The 9,148-nt window shown below is 43.4% G+C and overlaps 1 protein-coding gene across 1 annotated transcript in view; it reads left to right on the forward strand.

Annotated features, from left to right (window-relative positions):
- Positions 1 to 9,148, forward strand: part of fat3a (FAT atypical cadherin 3a) — a 127,139-nt gene that overhangs the window by 976 nt on the left and 117,015 nt on the right. The gene's annotated exons all lie outside the window — the stretch shown is intronic.

The following is a 9,148-nucleotide window of genomic DNA, read 5'->3' on the forward strand; positions in this document are numbered from 1 at the left end:
CGTGTCTCTCTGCCTGTGTGTGTGGTGAAGGTTAGCGGCAGCCAGTAGAGGGTGGAGCGGCGTGAAGTGTCATTTTATTGGGAGGTTTCTGCAAAAAGCATCAGGATGTTGGAGCCTGGGGTTTCACCTGGGACTGAAGGGGACATCTGTTCGATGGCTTGGCCGTGTCTACCTGTTTACCACACGGATCTGCTCTGTCTGAGTGTGTGTGCGTGTGTGTGTTTGTCCCTGTCTGTGTGTGTGTGTGTGCAGTTGCATGTTGGTAGAAATCCTCTCACCTTTCAGCAGGCGTGCTGCCAAAAAACCTTGCAGCTGTCTGTTCACTTGCTGTGCCGGCCTGTGTTCCAGCTCCTCCTCCTCCTCCTCTTCCTCTTCCTTCACCTCCTCTTCGATTTTTTTTTCTTCCTTCTTCTTCTTCTTCTTCTTACACCTTCCCGTCTCCGTCCTCCTCATCACCTCCTCGTCTTTCACCTGTTTCACACCGGCTCACTGGGGCTGAGCCAGGCCTGGTGTGCAGTGGATGAGGAAGCGTTGGCTCTTCTTCTTCTTCTTCCTGCTGCTGTAAGATGTAGTTACAGCGACTGAAGTGGAAGATAATGTCTGACCTGCAGTAAATGGTTATTGGGGGGAAAAATGTGAAAATCTTAATTGGCGAGGAGATGGCGATTTAACTGTAATAAATCGAACCTTTTAAAATAGTTTGTGAGGAAAGTAAACATTTGGCTTCAGTGGTGAATGTGGGTAGTGACAAATAAGAAAAGGAAATGGAAAAAAAATAGTATATTTCTAAAAGTAAATGAGCAAATGTAGAGATGTTCGAGGTCAAAGTGCAGTCGTTCAGATCGTCTCCCTCTCAGGAAAAGAAGCTACTATTAAGAAAATTACTGCAAGTTGAAGTATCTGTGTACCTTAAATACTCACTCAGGAGTATTTTCACATCCAGTGTCTTTATTTTTTTTCATCAGTTTTCACATTTCAACACCTTGCTGTGTTTTGGGATCAGTAGTTGATTCGACATACATCAAGTACCAGACACTGCTAGAAATGTTTTGCCTCATAAAACACAACAATGCGCCCCCCCCCCCCCAGCACCTCCACTGTAGCAGAAGATGACTCCTCTCAGCAGACCCCCCCCCGTCCTCCCTTCTTCCCCCTTTATTCTCACGGCTCAGGTTTGGAAGGCGGCCCAGACTGATTGGACTCTAAGCCTGTGACTCACCCAGAGGTTCTGTTTGGGACTAGGTGAAAAACCCTCACTTAATGCCCTGGTATTTCATATGAAACCAGTTCAACTCACATGGTACTTGTAAGGATTTTGTTTAAGCCGAAATACTTGGCTCAAATCTTTCTCAACCAAAGTTTTATTTTTTTTACCAGTAGGAGAATTTAAGGGATTCCTTAGACGACTCGGTCGATCCTAAGACTTCATATTAAGATATTTTATTTCAGGTTTTGTTTTTGACTATTTGAATCAATGCACAGCGTCGGCCTGATGGCGAAAATACACACAATGAAATGTTGACGGAGACGGAGAAACGATATCTCCAAACTCCTCCAGTCGTTGTCACATCGTGGAGTTTCCCCTCATTAAAACTTCTACCTATTTCACTGATTGCCTTAAGGTTTTGTAGGCGACATATTGACACGTGTACAGTAGGTGTAAGTGATACACTGATATATGAGCTGGAATACACGGGAATTTAATGTTAAACACAGAGGCCTGAAGAAATGCTGAGAAACCATTGTTCATAAATGGGCTGAGATGATAGTTTTTTTTGTGGAAAATAACTGTATTTATATATGTATATATATATATATATATATATGGTGATAACATATACATGTAACAAAGGGGATATCAGATGGTTTTTGACTGTCTGACTACCAACAGATACATCCACTTAAACATCCGTATCAAACTCCCAGATGTCGTTGGATACCAGTAGGAACGACCGCTTGATTTAAAACAAAGTGGGCGGGGCCACGGTGGAAATCCATCAGGCTCTAATCGCTGCCTGTTTATGACTGCGTGGTGTAGAATCACCGGTGGTACCTGGACGCCTCTTCCCTCCGACTGATGCATGCGTTCTGTCAGCTGTCTGATTGCATCGCCTCAGCTAGCTAACGTGTGGATTTGGTTTTCCAAAGGAGCTGCTCCTACCAGCAGTGGCTGACCTCCGGAGCACACTGACCTCCACATGGGAAAGAGAAAGGCGTTGAGAGCAGAGGGAGGGAGAGAAGGAGGGAGGGTGGGTGGACCTGCCGGCCCTCCCTCTGTTGGTTTTGTTCTCCTTCTCCCTCAGTAACGTGCTCCACAGGCTGCCTGTTTGGAAATGGCATCACTGGAACCCCTCCTCAGTCTCCTCCGCCCCTCCCCCCTCACTTTTCCTTCATCTCTGGGGTCCCGGGGGCTTTGTGAGCGTCTGTTCATGCCAAATGCCAGCACTCTACACCCCCTCTCTCACCCCCCCACCTCCTCCCCTACTCAACTCCTCTGTATTTATGAGAGAAAGACAGAGAGAGAGAGGGAGAGAGAGTTGTTGGGGGGGGGGGTTTCTTTGGTTCCCCATCTTCATCCTGGCTTGGGGGGTTGCCTCTGTGTTGGTGCGTCGTCCTTAGTTGTTCCGTTGGCCTCTGTGTGTGTGTGTGTGTGTGTGGGAGAATGAGCCTGCCATTGTTCGGCGTGACTGCTGGAATGCTTTAGAACAGTGGACTGGTGTCAGTCCAGATGCCCAGTAGTATTGTCTGTCTTTGTCCGGTTTGATTGTGAACAGTTCATATCTGGCTGTCATGTCTGTCACCGTCTGCTCGGGACATCGCTCTGTTCAAACTCTCACTGGTGCGAGGACACTGTCTGCATACAAACAGCCAGGGCGCAGAGTGTTGCGTGATCTGCCTCATCGTTTGGTCTCCTCACTTCACGTCTGCAGCGCCGTCTTCCGTCGTTGTCATTGTTGTGGTTCCGCCTGTGATTGTGGTCGGATTAACAGGTTTAGTGTTCGTTAATCATGATTAATGTATGAGGGGGGGTGTTAAACATACGGCCCGTGGGCCAAAGCCGAAATAAACTTGAAATAAAAGTTGAACTTTTTCAGACACTTATACGTGGAATACAGGGGTGTCACACTCATTTCACCAGTGGGGGGAGCAATACATGTCCCAGTTGTATATGGAACACTGTGTAGATGGAACTAATGTTTGCAAATTATTATTATTTATTCAACTTACAAATGATGTTCATTGCTGAGTAACATTACAAATTAATTACAATACAAAAAAACTCATGCGTAACATTACAAATTAATTACAATACAAGAAACTCATGCTGCATGGACTTTATTAAATGCTTTTTAAGGTCCATTTAAAATGACTTGGTGGGCAGCATTTGGTCCCCGGGCCTTGGGTTTGACACATGTGGTCTAAATGAATGCATGTTGGTTATAGGTGGTAATTTGGACATAACACGACATTGGTGTGAACCTGAGTGTGAATGTTTGTCTTCCATGACTTCATCTCATTAGCACCGCTGCACAGTGGTCCTCACAACAGAGCGACGTGACTGGGTCTCATTTTCTCCCCCTTTAGCCTCCCCTCTCTCTCTCTCTCTCTCTCTCTCGGGTTTGTTTCTAACTCTGCTGTTGGTCAGGTTCAACTGTGAACAAACAACAGTGTGAAATTCAACAGAATGTTGAACATTAAGAGCAGTCACACTGGCCATTAGTGTTGAAGAGTTTGTTTGAGGTGTGAAGAGCTGCCTCGATTTGTTTTTTTTCTTTATTTCCCCTACAATGCCGTACCTTCTTCACTCTTTTCTAAAGATATTTTGAAAGGTCATACCACTCAGCTTCCCTTTCCATCTCTGGATAGATTTATTTTCCACACTAACAACCAAGGACTCTTGTTACAGGATAAAACATCATCAGTTCAGTGCAGGGTTATTCATTTTAGTCTAGTCTTTATTGAGTGTGTCTTACCTTTTGGAGTTTCCTGCGCTGTGCTCAAATATTAGACATTTAAAATGCAGTGAATTTAAGTCGCTCTCAAATTACACACAGAAACTGAACTGAAAAGTTGATCTGTTTGTTAATGGTACGTCATCGATACAGAGATTTAATCTCGTCTTTTTTTTTGTTCATCTCAATACATGAACCGTTAATATCGGTCTCTAAACTAGACGTCATAGCAGATCTCACTACCATCTTATACTCCAGTCATGCTGCATTAGCAGTAGAGTTAATGTCCATGCTGAGTCTGACCACTCAGTGGATCGACACAGATTATGTAGAACTGTTGCATTAGCTTTTATTAGTGCGAATGTTTGATGCACAGGAACCCAATTACAGGAAGTACTCATTTCTTTGATCTCACTTTAGCGCCTCCTAACTCGTTATATATATTCATACGTATTCATATCTACTCTGGTAGTTTTATTAATTTATCTTATACCGTTTTAAAGCATCCCCAAAAACCAACATTGGTTGCTCCATGACCTTATTTGGTCGTTGCCATCGCCGAATATGGGCTTTCCTGTCCAATTAAATAAAGTGGTGTGAATCGTCTCGTTAAGGGCTGCGTTGTGAATCACACTGTGACCCAGAAAAACATGTTTAACTTTCATTTTTTGTTTTGTTTTTGGTGACTTGTGGGAAGCTTGTCACTCGTCCTACTCCAAGACCCACAAACCTAACCTGGAAATGAGGCCCTTAATTAATTAGTGCACCTAAAAAAAAAACAAAAAAAAAAACCTGCTTCCCTTTGACAGCAGTCTAATCAGTCTGTGGAATAATTCACTGAGAACCCTTTGTCATGTTAAATCAGTCCACCGCTGCTCATTTGTGTCACATTTAGCTGACACAGTACCAGGAATCTCATTTCAACGTCCACAAGCACTGAAAGGAAAAAAAAAAAAGATATTCTTGCGATATTCTGTCCAAAAAAACCCCCCAAAAACTTATCAATTAAACATTTCTTTTCCCCCGAGCCACAGCGACTACTGACACAAGTCATTACAGGTGAATAATAGCACTTGTGTTAGTAAAAGTGGGAAATCATTATTTGAGGAGACATGTGTTTGGAGACTGTCAAGTCGCCCGCTCCGACACCTACTCGTACTCCCTCAGATAAAGTTACCTCTGAGGAGGCCGACTGTTTTATTTATTTTATTTTTTATGTTTAACTTGAACGGTAGGTGTGCGACTTCTGGTCATGCCTCCGTGTGTGTGCAACGAGAGGGCAGTGAAGGGATAGTGTGGCCTGCCTGGAGGTGTGTTTAATAGGGCCAGAAAATCCAGGCTCAGGTCCTGAACATGCAGGAATGTGAGCAGGAGGCAGCGCTAGCTGACACTGAGAGTTCACCAGAGCCAGAGAGAGAGTGTTGGGGGGGAAAGGGAGAGAGAGTGAGTAAGAGAGGGGGTCATGCTGTCAAGTGCCCACATGGTTTCACATAATGTGATTCTTGCCTTAACCCTCATTACCTTCCACATCATTTACCCCTGTTATTTTTCACATCCAATCAGCTTCAACGCTGTTTAAAAATCGCTGCATTTCCAAAGGCCTATTTCTGTCGCAGCGACAGTTTAAAGTTCACTTCTCGTAATGTCAGACAGACTGCGGCGACGTGTTGCCATGTGCACACAGACACAGCTGTCTCCCTGGTGCTCGTACGTGTTCCTTCGTGCCTGCCATGTGTGCCTGACACTCAGTGCTTCCACGGAATATGGCTATTGATCCCAGCGTGTCGGGGGGGAGGGGAGGGGCGTTAGGGTTGGTGAGACGTTCGCAGGCGGTCACAAACTCTGCCCCGCAGTGTGACCTTCACCTCCAGGTCCGGGCAGACAGATGAACTCATCGACATCCATGGGACCTCTGCGCACGTAGAGATTCAGGGATTAGGATCCTTAACCTCAGGGTTGACTACTGATCTATATGCCAATGTGTCCTTGGCAAGCCACTCAAACAACACTGTCATCTCCTGACGACTCTGTCAGGAGCACGTGCAGGGATATGAAGGGTGTGTCGTAGAAAACAAATTAAAAGACCATAAATCAGAGAAATGGAAAAAATGGTTCAGGCTCGTGATGGTCGGGCAATTATTTCATCATTATTGATCCACCTTTCATCACATGATAAATGGGTCATGGTTTGATTTATAAGGTGTTGGAAATAATAGAGGAATGTCACAAAGTCTTTGAAATTCACTTCGTCATCCTCCAGAGCCTGACATCGCAATATATTGAACCCTTATTGGTGAAATTTCTGCCGTGGTTCATTTTCAGTTTTTACAAACGGTGTTTTTTTGCAGAAGAGAACCAATCATCTAAACAAGTATCGTATGTACAACCAACTCAGTTGTGTGTACAGTGTATTCAATGTTCCATATATTTTATTTTCCAATACTGTTTTGTCTAAAATGTTCCCAAACTCCAGTTGAATTGCAGCCTCGCAGCAGTTGTTTTGGCAGTTTCGGTAAAACCTCAGCAGCGTTCCTGTTTCTTCCTGTGGTGAATACGAGACCCTGCCTTCCCTGTTATTTGAAAGAAATGCAATTCTGTAAAAAGTTGGTTTGCTCTGTAGTTGTGTGCCGTGCTCTAAAATTATGCCTATAAGGCTGTGAAATGGAAAACTCCAGAAGAAACTGCTGTGTCTCGGCAGAGTTCGTCTCTCCGTAGCAAGGCTTCCTGGCTAGAAGAGACTCTTATCTTCCTCGCCTTGAAATGCACAGAAACAGAGACGGGCGGGTGGTTGGGTGGGTGAGGGATGTGGGGGGGCGGGGTGCGGAGAGAGATTTTTTTTTTGTAAAACATTTGTTGGATTGAGGTTGAGTTTCAGTACAGAGGAGTCAAGCAGATGCACAGCGACTTTAAACAGCATGGTTGACTGTGTAAACATATTTGCGAGTGCGCACAAGATTTCCATTTTATGGGGTCACAGTTGCACGAGTAGATAATGATCATTAGGCTGCTGGGTTGTTTTTGTGGTGCAGCTGGGATTGTCTGTGGTTGAAAGAAGGCCCCACTTATTTGGTTTCTTCCTATCGGCTTTCACTGCCCCGACAATCTGTTAGCGCTGATTGTGGTGTCGTTGGGAAGAAAAGACAGGAACAAATCCTTTCCTCAAACCCCAGGTTTGTGATAAAGGACTTGGGTTGTACACGATCTGTATCCTTCTACACTCTAATGTGAAATGTGTGACTCGGTAAAACAAAGATCACACTCTTAGTTGCATTTTAGATTCATACTTTTGTCTGGACAGTTTATGACAAATAAGATTTTGTGGGAAATTTGGAACGAATTTAAGACAGTTTTGACTGATCTTCATCGATCTTTGTTTTTTAAAAGAGTAATAAAAAAACAGACCTTGAATATTTTTCATTTATTTTGTTCTTACACCAGTGCTTCACTTGATTTATGAATTCATTCTTCTACCACTTTAATCTGAGGGCAAGGACTTTTTGAACCAACAATTTAAGCGATGGACTTTTCCGCAGTGAGCCGAGGTTGTAAATAGGACTGGAATCTTTAATCCAATTATCCTTTATGGCTCAATCCCAGCAGCCTTTGAGCAAAGGCCGACTACAACCTGGATTTGGCCCAAGATATGGTTCCAGACAACTCACACTCATCTAAGGTCAATTAAGAAGGTCCAATTAAGTTCATCCTGGATGTTTTTGGAGAGAGTCAATATATTCCAGCTCCTTACAGACAAACAAGGACTCAGGACACGGGTGATTTTCTTGTCATAAGGCTCCACAACCAATCAGCTCATCGGGGGAATGTCGTCTGGCAGACCTTCATGAATTCCTGGTTTCAAAGATTGACGACATGGATTTTCTTTTTAAAAAACTAAATGGATCAATGGATTTTAGCCAGTGGTTATTGGTTATGATTGTTGTTTTAAAAATATTTTCTGACAACATAATACCTTTATGAACATATTTTCCAAAACATGTCCATATAATTCTCGTTACCGCAATGTTCTGAAAACATCAAGACCATTTAGAAAATGGATTATTAATATCTTGTCACGGATAATTACTTGACAAATGTTTTTTTTTGTTTGTTTTTTTCTCATTACCGCAACAATTTGCAAAGCAAACAACACAATGATGTCGTGAGAGCACCTCCTTATCTAGAACTTTCCTGTACTTTCCTTTTCCTCCTGCTCTTGGCTCCACTCCTGCGCTCCCACCCTTGTCGAGAAGTCCCTCTTTACTAACTAGTCTTCCTCTTGTAAGTCGCTTTGGATAACAGCCTCTGCTAAATGCATTAATGTAAATGTAAGACGGCGGCCGTATCCACTTCTGCCAAGACAGGTTTTTGTTTTCATTATAAATGCTAACCAACTGCCGTCACTGTTGAGAAATAAAAGTCCCGGCTGTTTGCATTAGAGCCACTGGTGCAGTGAATGAAGGCCGATGTGGCCGCTGTCGCTCTGCTAAGTTACAGAATGCTGACTCTTCAGCCTGTGACTACTTAAGTGAGCAGAGCTGCTTGTCAGCTAGAACCTCTCAGTCATTTGCAGCTGAAGGTGCTCACCAATTGGAACTCCTGCAGTGGCTACGGGTTCCGTTTTGGCTTTGATTTATGTCTCCGTTGAAACCAAGAGACCTTGTTGGCAGGAAATTGGAGAATTGTGCTTTTAAAGCAGAACATGGTGGTGTTTTAGGGATCGATAGCTTGTTAGGGCCAAAGCCCATCTGGGAGATGAAATATAGACTGTGTCACTCTCTTTGTCTTTGACGTCGTTAGAGCGCCGGCAAATGAGCGTTCCAGTGGGCAGTTAATCAGATGATTACAGCTTGATGTTTTGGATTTTTCACGTCAATGTAAATAACGGAGCAGTGGTGTGTCTGAAATATCCCTGAGAAACAGTGTTGATCACACTTTTATCCATCTTGTTTTGCACTTTTATGGGATGTTTATTAACAGTGAGTGAGCTGTGTCATCGTCTACTGTCAGACCTGGATATTGATTTTTTTATGCATTTTATTTGTCTATTCCTTTTGTGACCTCATCTCTCAACTGAGGCCAATGATTATTAAAAAAAAAAAAACAACTGAAAATTATTGACTTAACACGATAGAGTTCAAACATAAATCAAACCAGCAGCCTAACGATCATAACCAAAATCACTCAGGTTTTTGGTCAAT

Source organism: Cynoglossus semilaevis, chromosome 4, assembly GCF_000523025.1.
Source record: "Cynoglossus semilaevis isolate Cse_v1.0 chromosome 4, Cse_v1.0, whole genome shotgun sequence".
Classification (NCBI taxonomy): domain Eukaryota; kingdom Metazoa; phylum Chordata; class Actinopteri; order Pleuronectiformes; family Cynoglossidae; genus Cynoglossus; species Cynoglossus semilaevis.